This window comes from Ambystoma mexicanum, chromosome 1p, assembly GCF_040938575.1.
Source record: "Ambystoma mexicanum isolate Mex_15411 chromosome 1p, UKY_AmexF1_1, whole genome shotgun sequence".
In the NCBI taxonomy this organism is placed as follows: domain Eukaryota; kingdom Metazoa; phylum Chordata; class Amphibia; order Caudata; family Ambystomatidae; genus Ambystoma; species Ambystoma mexicanum.
In genome coordinates, this window is record NC_090921.1 from 823,149,087 (window position 1) to 823,164,699 (window position 15,613).

A 15,613-nucleotide genomic window follows, 5' to 3' on the forward strand; every position below is an offset into this window, starting at 1 on the left:
GCAACAGGCACAAGTGTGGTTATGGTCTTTAACAAGGGCAGAGGGCCATTTTATTCCACCATGACACGCCACTGAAGGAGTTACTGCTGTTAGTGATGAATTGCAGATAGCTGGTGGCAAAGCTATACCGTTATAGAAAGAATGCTCGTGGGCGAGCGTTCTTTCATAAAAGATAAAACACTCCCAAGCAAAGATGGCCTCCAAGGATACAGAAAATGAGTTCAGAGACATATTCTGCTCTTTTTCCTACATAGTGGTTGCCACAGGGCAGAGGAGAAAGGGCCCCAGACCTGGATGAATTTAGAGGTAAGTACTGGCGTGGGCAGTGGAAGGGTGGAGGTGGAGCCAGTGAGCTGGATAGGGGAGGCCAGGAGTGGGCAGGGTAGCGCATCCCGGGGGAGAAGCTTGCTGCTCTGTGGATGTCAAGGATCATACCATGCATGCTACGAACAGTAGATTCAGCTCACACTCTGCACTTCGGGTGTGCAAATTCTGAACTCCTGTGAATCGCTAGGCCACATCCGCCATCTTGAATCAGACAGAGAACGTCAACCAGAGCAGAGTTAAGAGAAGCAGCTTGTTTGGCTGAAAAACCTGTGCAGGCCATGAATCCCACACACTAATGCCAGAAATTATGATTCCAGGTTGTTGCCCCATAGGAAAAAAGACAAGCATTGGCAATGCCAGCAGTTTGGGTTTTTGTGTAGGCATGGTAAAGGCACTTGCCAGGCACTGCTGTAGTGGTATTAACTATTTATTGATGGTAGCAGGTGCAAAATGGTGCATGTAAAGGGGCATCTAATGGCAGTGCCTGGCACATGCCTAATACTCAAATTAACAAGGGGGCCTGGGAGTCCATCTGCCAGACAATAGTGCTGGTTACAAGAGACTTACCCAGAGTTTTTAGCTCACTATCTTTCACAGAGAAGAAATATCCAAAACATATCAGTCTTTGTTCTGCCCTGGGACAGTCCAGCACCGAAATTCCAGTCAATTCTCCTCTGAACAAGAGTACCAACAGCAACCCCAGACACGTGTTTTGGTCTGGTTGGACCTCATCAGAAGGGTGGAGATGTGCCTCTCTAAGAATAGTGAGCAAGAGGTCCACGCCTGGATTCCCCTAGTAACTTAGGGTGAGACCCAAAGTTACTTAAATATGCAAATTAACAAGGGGCTCCTGGGAGTCCCTCTGCCAGACATTAGTTCTGGTTACTAGAGACTTACCCAGATTCTTTAGCTCACTATCTTTCACAGAGAAGAAATATCCAAAACATATCAGTCTTTGTCCTGCCCTGGGGCAGTCCATCACCAAAATGCTAGGCAATTCTCCTCTGAACAAGAGTACCAACAGCAACCCCAGACACGTGTTTCGGTCTGGTTGGACCTCATCAGTAGGGTGGAGCTTTGCCTCTCTAGGAATAGTGAGCAAGGAGTCCACAGGGTATCACACAATGTCAACCAAAAGGGAACAGATGGAGTGGATCGATCTGATGGAGTAGATGGAATAGATGAAGTGAATAGAACAGGTAGAGTGGATGAAACAGGTTGAATGGATAGAACAGATGAAGTGGATGGAACAGATGGAATGGATGAACAGATGGAGTGTATGGATCAGATGGAGTGGACGGAACGGAAGGAGTGGACGGAACAGGAGTGGATGGAACAGATGGAATTGATGGAACTGATGCAGTTGAACGAAAAGTTGGAACGGATAGAGCAGATGGAACGAACAGAGCGGATAAGAGTGGATGGAACAGATGGAGTAGATGGAACAGGTGAAATGGATGGAACAGATGGAGTGGATGAAATGGATAGACCAGATGGAACGAATAGAGCGGATGGAACAAACCGAGTGGATAGAACAGATGGAGTGGATAGAACAGATGGAGTGGATGGAACAAATGGAGTGGAGGGAATGGATGGAGAGGAGGGAATTGATGCAGTGGATGGAACCGATAGAGTGAATGGAACGGATGGAACGGATGGAGTGGATGGAACGGATGGAGTGGATGAAACGGATGGAGTGGACAGAACGGATGGAGTGGATGGAACGGATGGAGTGGATGAAACGGATGGAGTGGATGCAACAGACGGAGTGGATGGAATGCCTGGAGTGGATGTAACAGATGGAGTGGATGGAACGGATGGAGTGGATGGAACGGATGGAGTGGATGGAACGAATAGAGTGGATAGAATGGATGGAATGGATGGGACGGATGGAGTGGATGGAGTGGATGGAATGGATGGAACGAATAGAGTGGATAGAATGGATGGAATGGATGGGACGGATGGAGTGGATGGAGTGGATGGAATGGATGGAACCGATGAAATGCATGGAAGGGGTGGAGTGCATGGAACAGAGACAGTACATGGAATGGATGGAGTGCATGGAACAAATGGAGTGCATGGAACGGATGGAGCTGATGGAGTGATAGGGAACGAATGGAGTGGATGGAACGGATGGAGTGGATGGAACAGATGGAGTGGATAGAACGGATGGAGTGGATGTAACTGATGAAGTGAGTAAAACACATGGAACAGTTCGAACTAATAAAAAGGATAGAACAGATGGAACACACTAAACAGATGGGAAGGATGAAATGGATCAACAGATTGGATGGAGTAGTTTATGTAGATGAAGGATCGAATGATGGAATGGATGGAAAGACTAGTAAACTAAATGATGAACCAGATGAAATGTATGAATAGACGAAGCTGAGTGTACAGACAGATAGAATAAAACTGATAGAATAGATGACACAGATGAGCGCTCGTTCTCATGCACCTTACTGAAAACCATCATATCACACTACCACGCTTACTCTCTCCTATACACCACCACTCAACTAGAACACAGCAATACTATGACACATTCGGTATAGCTGTTCTCATACTAACATCCGCCACATACTCCACATCATCCTAATTAAACACTGCTAGCTGAGCACACACCGCTAGCCTAAGCGTCTCCTCAGGCCTTACGCAGCCAGAAATCAGTCTGGGTATCAACCCACCAGAATTAACACATATTCCTGACCTCCCAACCACCACACCTACCACTAAGAAGCAGCTATCACCCAAGTGCCACAACAGCTGCACACAGATCCGGTGCACCCATGTACCTTATGCCTCCCTCTCTCTACTGACTTGAACTACTGTTCCTGAGGGCGTTCAACCTACCAGCGCTTTGAGATCATACCAATGATACATAAGGTGCTATATAAATGCAAAGTAACATAACATAACAATCTGTGTTGGTACTCATTTATCAACCTCTGCAGGAAGAAAGGATGAGTTGACCTTGCCGGGAGTCGAACCTGCAACCTGCAGATCACACACACATTTCAGCAGCAAGCACTGTAGCCTCTGAGCTATCTTACCGGCTATAGCTACCAGAAAAAAAGCCACTCCAGAAATAAAGGGCAACATGCGGCTGGCCACAGCCCAGGAGCCTCAATAAAAAAAAACGTTAAAAAAAAAGTTTTTAGGGGTAGCAAGGGAAATGTTCTTCACATTCACTGCCGGGGAGTATCTAATGTGGCAATAGTGGGCAGGTGAGCAATGCAAAAAGTCCTGATTTCTTTTTTTCCGGCAGAAAACCCTGTTCTCCCATTCTGAGGTCAAAGGAGGTACAAAGGCCAGTTCCATGTCATTTCATTGACAGGGATTACTTTGTGGTAATTTACTGCAAAGTAATTTCTTCGAAATTTTACATCAACTATTTTCATTTTATTTTGGGAGGAGCCCCACACCTACTCTTCCTTTTCATTACTACCACTCCCCAAACCCCCACCCCTTTTTTACCCCTTAACCCTAAAATACCCATATTGTTCGATGTAATTTCGAAGGAAGGACTTCAAAGTCAATTACCACAAAGTAATTCCTGTTGATGAGTGAACGGTATACCACCAAGACCTAACTAGCCATCTTCGTGGGCTTCAATAGCCAGATCCAACAATTCCAGTACAGTCCAGAGCAGTTGAAGCTGTTGAATTTGCAAAATTGAGGGGTGTAAATGTTTCCATTGAATTAAACGAAGCTAGCATGCCTACACTTAACACAGCAAGGTTTGGGCCTCTGCTATCTCGCAGACCTTTTTTTAAAGAATGGGTTACAACCATGCATTTCACTGCCAAAAATTCATTAAAATTGGGAAACAATGTAGATATACACGCCCTTCTGCAGGGCAAGAGATGAAACACTCCAATATACAATGGCACATTATATAACAGGTGTTGATGCTGGCTGTCCAGAAAGAAAATACATGAGGTCTCTCAACACTATATGCCAGCATTGCCCCATTTTCAAGCAGCTCCTGTACCACACCAAATCATGAGGCATTTCTCCCACTTCATGCTTCTTGTGCCAAAAGAAAGTAGTTAGACGGGTCTGGAATAAACACATGTGAACATTGCCCCTGTGAAATTCATTCTCATGATTCTAGTGCATAAAAAAACCTGTTTCAACAATGTATGCCTGTGCTGTCCATCTTTCATGCTGCTAGTGCCTAAATCAAATACTCCAGTCCATCTCAATATATGCCACTGTTGCCCCCTCTTGTATATCATGTGGATCTCAGTGGCCACAAACAGCGCCTTTGCCCCAGACACATAGAAATGTATGTATATATGCATGCACAAACACAATCACGCAAACAAACTTTTTTTAGCATATCTTTTTTCTATTTTATGAGCCTAAAATCCGGGAAGGGTTACTTATTTTATAAATGACAGTGGAAAACTTGACATCTCCTTTAAGGTATCACCAACAGGGTGCATTTCCAGATGTTCTGGGCTATGACTGCCAGGATCACTCACCATTGATTACACTAATAAGGGCTGGTGGTAGTTGTAGTCTAAAACATCTGGAGTGTCAAAGGCTACAGGCCCCTGCCTTAAACTGTCTTACATATCTTAATAAGTTCTCCATGAACCAACTGCTAAATCCCCAACTCTCCTCTGTGCATACATCTCTCAAACACTTAACAAACACAACCACACCCTTGCGCAGCAATCTGCACCCACTTCACTACACTGCAACAACAAAAGAAACCACACATAGTCTCACACAACAGCACATGGGAGTCTATTGATCCATGAACCGCATCCATGCTCAGCAAACAGTGCAAACCGAACTGAAGCTGCCACCAGCACAACACAATCTTTTTTTCTCTCGCTCTACCTTTGTCCCACTATACCCCACTAACACACCCCACCCTCTTATCTTTCAGAGCTGCCAGAGCATCAGGGGACCACTCCGGTGGTGATGGTGCGCAGTATAAACATCCTTTAACATTAACATTAACCCCCAGAAGAGTCTTTGTGATAGATCCACCTGACTGTAGTCATCTTGTGAGAAAGGTATTCATCATGCACACAACTCTATACATCAAACAGACATCTGCAATGCATCAGGAGAGCTGAGACTTTTTATAGGAATGGGCTACATCTGTATTGTTTGCCATGCCATCTGTCGGTGGCACAACAACACCCGAATTTCAGGGGGTGGCGGGCAGACTAATGCTTCAAATCGTGGCTATGTCAGTTCATACTCCATGGTGCATGCCCATCTGCATTGTACTATACTCTCTTGTGAGACTGAGCGACACTACAGTTGGAGTGTCCTTGAGGTGTCGGTGGGCAGTCAGGAGGGAGGTCCTGGGCAACTGTGCCATGGCAGTGTTGCCTAATGTAGCAGCACATAGCCTAAACCATGCACTATGGCATAATAAGACATAACAGCTGGAGAAAGAATGTTTTGCAAGCATATAGGCAATACAATGGGTATTGTCACAACATTTAGGCAAAAAAATGCAGAATGCGCGTTTACTGCGCATTCGGCAGTAACAAAAATGCAGAATCCGAAAATACCGAACAAGGATTGTGGGTGTGTCCCCCGCTCCACTTGTTTGGTATTATGGGTTCAGGGGCTGTGGGAGGTGTCCCACCCTTCCATGGGAAGGATTGCGGGGCCATCAGAGAAGAAACATTATAAAACAAAAAAAAGAAGAGGTAAAGGTAAGTAGGGATCGGGGGTCGCGGGTAGGAGGAAGGTGGCACAGTGTGATCCATGTACTCACTGCGTGTCAGCATTTTCGGATTTAACATTTTAGATCCGGTAAAACAAGACAAGCAATGATCACATCGATCCATAAAATGTGACCAACTTTGATGTTTCCACAATAAAAACGTTTCCCTGAGTAATTGGGTGGTTTGCTAAGCAAGATATGATAACAATAACCGCCTTAAAATCATTCTATCTCCCACCCCAACAAACAACCCATCTAAAACACAACTCCAGCACCAAAACAACACAACGGAAAGTAAACCACCTAAAGACATGCGTCTATACTAAATTTCCCTATGCAGCACACTAACTCACCACAGATAGACCAATACAACTGTCCACACTCCTTAAACATCACTCGGGCAGAACCCACAGATAATCACACAATTTACATTAGCAACCTGGAGCATAGATTTTAATTTACATTAGCAACCTGGAGCATAGATTTTCATACATTTTCAGATTGGCACATATCAACATTGTAACAAATCAACCTTAGCCTGCTCTCCCTAGCTCCCCTACTCCTATGCTAGTCAGTGATCCTGGGCACATTTTCTCACTGTACCTTAACCGCAAAAGTTGGAGTCCTTCTAAATGATTTAGGTCCCACCGTTCAAAAAAAAAAATCTTCTTTACAACGAGCAGGTGAAATTATTTAGGAACAAAATGGTGTCTGCTCGTGCGCGTCTGTAAGTGGCCCCTGAGACCATCACCTAGAATTAGGCTATTGTTGTACGGCTCTCCCTCTGTAACATTAAAATAGAATTGACAGGCAGATATATAGACTCGCTAGCTAGTGAGTGTACCTGAGATACAAGTATAACAGATTGATGGCAGTAGAACCAACGTTAATTTCGTCCCCTGTTGCTGCCAATCACTGAAGTTACATGCACTATCCAGGGTACTTCTCCACACAGACAAATGAGTGCAACGCTTTAATGTGCCCTGTAATGTGATGTTACTCTTGTATTGCTCCCCTGTTGCTGTTTTCTCTGGTTCCAGGGGCTTTATGATCTGCAAGAGGCGGAGTATTAAGGGGTGAAGCTAAGATTTTAGCCCACTCTGAAATTTAGGAAATTGACCACATAACGTCTGAGTTTTACTTGGTGCAAATATTTAAGTCTCTGCTTCCAAAGACTACAATAATACTGTCTCATAATGATTACTGACAAAATACACAGATCACAAACTTGAGCAACATGGCACTATATAAATCTGTATAGAAACACGTTAAGGCAACTAATATCATTGTGGCTATATTTCCATATTCAGAACTGAAAACTACAAGTCCCAGAGTGCAAAATAATGCAAATTCTTTCTTTTTCACACTGCTATGAAGTGGATGATTTTCCTCAACCAAAAAGCTGGAGGTAAATCCAGCACCTTACTACCACAAATTGGCAAAATCGGCAAAATTACTGGCAGAATTACTACAGGCGGTAATTCTAATGACATTCCCATGGAGTCCTATGGACTCCAGAAAATGGGGGCTTAGCCCTCCTACCACCACTTATAATCCGGCTGTAAATCTGCCAGACCAAGTTGCAGTAACAGTAGTTCCGTTTGGCGGTATTCCAGTGGATTTACCACCAGAAAGGTGGCTGTAAAGGTGAGGTGGTCCCTCCAGCAAGGGTCCATATTGAAAGGCAGTAGCTGCGGCCATTCAGATAAATTGCTGTCAATTAGTTGGGCACTGGGCAAAACAAAGGCAAGTGTCAAAAGGGATGCCAGAGAGCCAGCAGTCGGGACATTTTCTCCAGCCACATGGCCCTCCTGACGAGCCAGCAGCTGAGAAAAATGTCCTGGCCTGCTCTAAAATGTCCTGGTGTTCAGCCCTGTAGGGAGGGGGAGAAGGGGGCAGTTTGCCCGTCCAGCCGCTGCAGATGGTACACTGCTTTTTATATGTGTAATGTGCCCCTTTGCGAAAGAGTGCTGTCTTGCATTTGGTAATAGAGGAGGAGTTTATCAAAAATTAAACATAATACTCAGCCACCCCATAAATGACTTCAGTTGGTCACTGTCAACTCATGAAGCGGCTTCTGAGATGCTATTTACTAGGCTGTCTCTGGGGTGCCGCTGCTTCAGGAGGAATGGACGTGGTCGTTTTGCATATTTTGCAGATGGTGCCTTGAAGGGCGCATGCACTACATCCAGTTTCTTAAATTATGGGTGTGGACTGTGGGGTAAAATCAAATGTACTATAAGGATTATAGTTTTGCCATATTGAGCATAGTAGTGACGTTTCTATATAACCTGCTTGACATAAATCGGATTAGTCCTGGATGAGTTATAACTTCATTTTTTAGTTTTTTTTGTTTAACATGTGTACAGGGAGTATTGAATTGTTCGTTTTATATTTCACAGCCACGAAGAAGATGAGGCCTTTCATATTTGGCTATTTGGCAAAACTAGTGTTCACTAGTTGGCAAGATTTTTTCACAAGAGCCGCTTTGTAAATATTTGCCATTACAATCATCTCCACTTAGAGGTTGAGTCGACACAATGCAAAGTAGCAAATTAATGTACAATTACATCAGAACACTGCTGAGGATTAAAAGGATAGATGTCAGAATATTTGAACTTGGACTATTTTTATTTGTTAATTTCTTAGAATATTTGTTCAGCACTGGCACTACCCAGAGTGTCTCGAGCACCTTACAAGGTTCAAAGATTGACAGGTGGGAGAAGAAACAGAAGTCCCAAAATGATTTCAGGATTGGATAGAAAGATTAGAATAGACAAGTGGCAGCAGGCGAGATGGAGGGGTAGGGTTATGTGTGGAGAAACAAGAATGTTTTTAGGGCCTTTCTGAAAGTGATGACAGAGGGTGCAATGTGGACGTGAAGAGATAGCGTGTTCCATGCCCTGGGTACCCAGTGGGTAAATGCTTGTTTTTTTCTGCATGTAAGTTTACAGAGTGGAATGTGTAGGAGATGCTGGATTGCTTGCCTGTTGTTTCTGTGGGTGATGGGCTTGAACTGGTAGTGAAGCTAAGATGGGGATTTGTGGTGGTTGGCTTTGTAACCAGCAGAATCATTTGAAGGCAATTCTTTGGAGTACAGGGAGCCAGTGGAGCTGGGCAATAGCTGGGGTGATGTGTGATTGTTTGGGTCGGTAGAGGATGGGTCTGGCTGCAGCATTTTGCATGGCTTGCAGGGGTCAAGGGTGCTGCTGGGGATTCCAGTGTGGAGAGCATTGCCATAAAGAGAACTTGTTCTTGTCCTGCAGTGCAGAGGTCATCAGGGGGAAGGATGTGCCTGATCTTATGTAGGAGGTGTAGTTGTAGATTGCCTGTCTTGGTGACAGCAGCTATGTGCTGCTGGGTCAAGGAGAGGTGGGGGTTGATGGTGAAGCCAAGGTATTTGGCAGGTGTGGAGAGGGATATCTGCGGGTTGTCTGTGGTAAGTTCTTTGATCCAGGGGGTGAGTTTGGTTTTATGTCTGGGAGCAGATGAGGAGGGATTCCATTTGGAAGGGTTGAGCTTGAGAAAGTGGGTGGCAATCCAGGTGGTGATTGTGGAGAAAGACAGCTTTTGTGGGTGTGGAATTGTGAGGGGGATGATGTTGAAGTATATTTGGGTGTCATCTACCTATTGGTGGAAATGAACATTGGTAAGGGTCTGTCCAAGGGATTCAACATATTGTCTGAATAAGATCAGAGACAGGGCAGTGCCCCGCTGGAACCCATGGGTGGGGTTAGATGGAAAAGGGGGTACGGAGACAAAGTATGTCCTGTCAGTAAGTAAGGAGGTGAACCAGTCGAGGACGGTTCCTGGGAGTTTCGTTCTGTGGGAAAGGATGTTGAGTAGAATGGTGTGGTCAGTGGTCTCAAAGGCTGCAGAGAGGTTGAGAAGTATGAGTGGTGCTTTGTGCCCTTTGTCTGTGATGTTATGCAGGTCATAGAGGATGTGAAGTGTAGTGCTCTCATTGCTGTGTCCAGGTCAAAAGCTAAATTGGCATGGGTTGAGTAGGTTGTTTTTGTTGATGTGCTGTTGCAGTTGGGTAGTGAGAAAGCAATCCATGATGCTGGTGAGCTATGGCAGGATAGTGATGGGAGAGTCATTTTTGCGGAGTATATGGTTGAGAGGAGGGCTCACGGGGTGAGATATGTCCAGTTTTTCGTGCAAAAGGTCTACCATGTGAGATACAGGGGTTTATAAGGGTGCGCCAGTGGGGAACAAGGGTGGTGATCCAATTGGATGTGGTTTGAGTTGGGCATGAATCATCCCGAAAGTGTGCAGGTTTTGTTTTGGTAGTAAGGGTGTCTGTATCAATTGGCTGGCTTGTGTTCCATGTTTTGGAATGTTTGGGAGAGCAGAATGGAGGGCTTGCCTAATGTTTTATTTTGGAGCTGGAGTTGTCCATGAGGGAGTTGAATACTGCAGCGGATGGCGGTGTGGAAGGTGTGGATGGGTGTTTGGAGAGGTATTTAAAAATGTTCAATAGTGTCTGTGTACGATTGGTGCGGATTGGAGTTCGTGGAGGTAATGGATGGCTTTGGCAAAGCGGATGCCTGTTTTGTATTTGTTGTGGGAGTGTTTGAAAAGTGTTCTAGTGGCGGGGCATTGGTTATTTTGCCAGGCTAAGTGTATAACTTCTGTGGCTGACCAGAAGAAAGAGTCGGACTAAGGTGTGACATGTTCATAAGTGTTTATTTAAATAATAAGAAACACATCTGTCTAGCCCCAACACTACAAGGCAGATTCCCTACCGAACTAACTAAAACTGATGGTGCTCTTCAAATGTCCAATTGAAATAGTCCTTAGTCCAAACCCTACTTACTATCTGGCCCTACCACTTAGAAAAATATAACACAAAATATAGACCAGAGCAATAGCCTCTCTCCATGGGCTACACTCGGCTAAACCACTGGGATCTTTTTTCAAAGAAGGTTTTAAAAGTTCATCAATTTCTCACAATGTGATCTTCCAGCCTCTCTGTAGGTTCTAAATGGCCAGTCTTAAGTCTTTATACACACCCGCCACTGTCCCTTATTTGCATGCAAAAAGAGACTTAATGCAATGCCGCCATTTCTAACTTGGTGTTGGAAAATGTTTGCATTTTGGATTTGAACCCAGGAACCCGCCAGGTTCTCTCTGTTCGCAGTCTTGCTCATATTGTTTTATTTTTCCTGGACTCCCCAAAGCCCTCTGGCCCTCTTATAGACTTACTTTAGCGAGGCCTCGGTTGGGCGTCTGCCCATATCCGGCTTTCGGGTTTGCTTGGCCCCCGTAACCCTTTTGGCTTCCCCAGCCCCGAATATCAATGTCTTTTGATTTTCCAGGTCTCCCCAAGGACCTTTGGCCCTCTGATAGGCTTAATTTAGGAGGGCTTTGGTTTGGCATCTGCCCGTATCAAATATTCTGTTTTTCTTGTGGCATCGCCAGCCTCAGATTCAACTCTTCGCCTCTCTCTGCGGTGTTACCTCTTCTGGAGCATTTGCTTCGCTTGCTTTGCCCTGCTCGCCAGCGGATACAGTTCTCATGTGGAGATCAGGGATCTGATCTCTCTGCTGCGGTGTGGTCTCGTATTGGTTAACGGGCCTCGGGCCCACCATGGCTTCCCTGTGGTTGCGCCACCAGCTGGGACTGTCCCTTTACCATCTCTGTCTCTCTCTCTGCTTCGGCTTCATTGCTGCTCATGATGCCAGCCTTCCAGCATCTTCCTAGCGATCAGCTCGCTCTCAATGCTACCGCTTGCTCCGCACTCTAAGGGGTGTGTTGTTCCTCTTCGATAGTGGAGTTTAGGCAAGAACCAGCATTACCTCACGCCAAATACTTTGAAGAAATGCTACTATTTATTAAATGCAAAACAGAAGTAACAATAGTCTTTCCGATTCCCATGTAAGCAGACAATGTATTCTGGACAGGGAGTTCCTTACAGGAATGGGAGTCCTTGTCCCCAAGAGGGGAGACACTCCCAGTGTAGTCCCACTTTCCCGACCCCCTAGGGAGGAACTTGCTTAGTGGGCTCACCTCCCTACCCCCTGCTGAGAAGGGACGAATATTCCAGATTTGTCAAACTTACTGACAAATAGAGAGGTGGAAGCTGTTTATCCATGGCTTATGCTGGTGACTGCATTTAAAAAAAAATGGAGACAGCCACTTTTGTTGAATGCCTGTGTGATGATGGTGCTGTAATTGTTGAGGAGAGTGGATGACTGTGCATGTGGGGAGGAGGATGGTGGCGTGAGTGGTGCTAAGACTGTGTATATAATATGTTTGGTTTGTCTGGTTGCGGGGCGAGGGGGAGTGAGGCAGTTGGGAGAACCTATGTTGTAGAGTGAACATGAAGGGAATAGCAAAGTGGTCGGACCACAACACCCAGGTTTAATTTTCCACAGAGACATGATTTTGCTTGAAATCAAAAGGCCCAGTGTGCTGCCGCTTGTGTGTGTGGGGTAGGTGATGACTTGTGTGAGGTCATAGAGGGTGTGTTGAGTGAGGATACTCTTTAGTGTGGGGTTTTGATCTGGGTGGGAACTACCAGAGTTGAAGTCACAAAGGTAGATATTGATCTAAGGGACACTTTCTTGCTATCATTGGGCCAGTTCTCACTAAGTTTCATTGGACCAGCATTTATCTTCAAGCAGATTTTGTGTGAATGCTCTTTTAGTGCTTTGATTGGTGTGCTCAACAGAGCTTCATTTTTTTTAGTGTTTCATCAAGTTTCAATGTCTAAATGGTCACGATATTTTCTGTCTGCTGCATTAGGGTCTTGTTTGATATCCAGTCTCACTTGATGGCCCAACAAAGTCAGGAAGCCGACAATGATAAAACAAAGGTGAGACATATATGTGTTTCCCATCACCGGTTTATTAGGATTTTGATAAGGACAAATTAAAGCAATTCCTCCTGGGCAAAGAATGTGCATACAAGTAACTCAAACGTGGTCGCAGTGGCCGTGCACTAAAATATGTGTATAGGCCACTTGGGGGGTTAGAAATGTCCTAAGTAAAAGTTCTTTCAGTTCTCGATAGGGCTTGGTTCTGATAATTCATTGGCTTTAAAAATAAGCAGATTATAGCGGGGTGTCTTGCTCCAACTTCTCAAATCTGCAATGCAGCCTGATGGTTTATTTGCTAGTTGATATCACACTGGAGCGGGACTTAAACTAAGGTCTAGTGCCACAGGAAGTAAGGGCCAACCATAGCTCTTTACAGGGCCTCGCTAGGCCTCTAACCACATCCCCCACTTTGTGTGCAGTTCGTACAGCCTTCAACCCAATCTCACCTCCTCAATGTCCCGCCATGAGCTCATACTTGGAGGGGCCTTCTCATGTTCTTTCCTCCTATCTATTGTTATGCTTGTGCTTCTCTTTCACCTCAGGTGCATTCATCCAACTTTCATAAGCTTCTTCACCTTGTGTCTTCTCTCAATCTTCTCCTCCTCGTCTTATTTCCTCCAGATATTCATTTCTTACCCCTCTTCTACTCCTGTTACTTCTCTGTTTCACCTCTCCAGTCTGATCAACCTTCTTTTTAAACATCACCTTACTGTTTGCCTGTCTATTAAAGGGGGGGCTTTTTCATGTCCTCCTCGGTCGTTCGTCTCCTCAGCTCCTTCTTAACATCTCTTAATACCTCGTCCATAGACACCTCTGTAACAAGAGATAAATTTGCAATCTCGCTCTTCTAACTTTCTGGGTCATTCACTCCCAAGCCTCTGGGTTCTCTCCCTCTCCCAACCTCTTGGATCTCTGTCAACAGTTTGCCAGGTTTTCCTAGGTCCAGCCTTCTGGTTCCTTCTTCCCAGCCTCCTGGGTACCTCTCTTCGGAACCACTGGGGTCTCCCTCTTCATCTTTCTAGGTCTCTCTCCTCCTGGAATCCTGGAATGTTTCCTTCCAAGTTATTTGGGACATTTTTCCCCCAGACGTCTGGGTCTTTCTCACACAACTATCATGGGTCTTTTTCACCCCAGACTCATGGGTCTTTCTCTCCCTGGCTTCCTGGGACTGCCTATCCCCGGCCTACTGGGTCTTTCTCTCGCCTACCTCCCAAGCCTTTCCCTTCTCGACTCCCTGATTCCTTCTCTCCCCCCTGGGTCTTCCTCTCCTCTGCACCTTGGGGCTTTTCATCCAGTCGTGTATTGCCTTCTTTCCTCAACCTCGTGAATCCTTCGGGCCCCAGCCCCCTGAGTCTCAACTTTGGTCTCCTGTGTACCTACTGCTCTAGTTCTTTCTGCACGCTTTGTAAGCCAGCTCCAAGTGAGCACCTTCTCCAAATCCCACTGCCTTATGTTAATAGCCTCCATTTTATAGGACATTGTGTCTGCTTTCCAGCCTTTCTCTGACTTAAGGAGATTTAGGTGTGCCTTTCTATGCAATTGGTACGGAGAGCTGTTGCTGCGCCCCACACGTGGATATTATGCACAGTTTTGATGTGGGACTTGGGATGGGCAGTTCTCTCTAAGCTTGCCAAACCCTGTCTCTGCCCTCTGGGAGGACTCCTTTAATCTAACAGGTCTTATATGTATGTGTTTGGAGACCTTGTGCGGTGATTGATTAACTGCTCTGGGTTTCTGTCTAAATTGTGTCCAGCTCCTTCACCCTGTACTTTTGGGTATGATTTTGGCACCTGCGCGAGGGGACCTGAATGTGCAGGCGCTGTCTTTTAACTTTATTTTGCGCCTCATGTACCCTATCAGTGTGGTGGTAACTGTTGTAGTTGCTAGGGCTTCCTCTTGTTTTCTGTAAGAACATGGATGCTTCTAGCCATAGGTCTTTGCACGTTCCCTTGGATATTGTTGAAAATATGGCGCCTAATCAGCTAACATATGCACCTGTTTTTTCCCCAGGCATGCACATGAGTTTTGACATCTTTGTTTTCTTCCTTTTACTACTTTTTGCAGAAAACCATCCCTCTGGTATGTTCTTCTGGAGTCGTGGATCTGATGGAATTGTCGTCTTGAAAGGCAACTATTGTTACAGTGTGGGTTTTGCAGACTTTGGCATGGTGTCTGATCTTGGAGCATTTGATGCCTTTCCTTCCTTTGCTGGGCAACTCTGGTCACTGACGAAATTATGTTTACTTCAGCAATGAAAACTCCTTCTCTTGCTCGGTGATCTATGGCCTGGGTCTTGCCAACTGCCTTCATTCTCTACTTTGCGAGGTATGATGCTGATTTCACGTTGATCACATTCCAGTTTCATTGGTTTGTCCATTCCTGTTTGTCTCCTTGTTTCTTCCTCTCTGTTCACAATCTCCATGGCTTCCTCTGAGCTGGGGTCTTTGCGGCAGTTTCTTTTGGGTCTGAGTGCTCTTGCACCTTGCCAACTCCATCCCCCTGATTCTAAAGACAATGTAGCACAGAGGAAGTGCTGCATCTAGATGCTCCCTTTTTGGAAATGTGCAGGTTACCTTATTCTCAAAGGTGACATGCATGTTTGCAGAGTGCTGGAGCGGACCACAAAAGATGCGCTGGGCAGCCCCCTTGCATACATTAGCATCAGAAGTGCAGCACAGGCTCCCAGCAGCCACAATGGCGCTTGGAGCACATTTCAAAGAAAAATGGCTGATCACTGTGAAATGACAAAACATTTCTATCCC

The 15,613-nt window shown here is 45.4% G+C and overlaps 1 long non-coding RNA gene across 1 annotated transcript in view; it reads left to right on the forward strand.

Annotated features, from left to right (window-relative positions):
- LOC138581302 (uncharacterized) overlaps nucleotides 1-15,324 on the forward strand; it is a 111,354-nt gene extending 96,030 nt beyond the window's left edge. Inside the window, exons 3-4 of the long non-coding RNA XR_011304515.1 lie at nucleotides 12,779-12,848; nucleotides 14,916-15,324. This is a non-coding gene — a long non-coding RNA (uncharacterized lncRNA). The remainder of the gene's footprint in view (nucleotides 1-12,778; nucleotides 12,849-14,915) is intronic.
- Nucleotides 15,325-15,613: the final 289 nt, after the last annotated feature.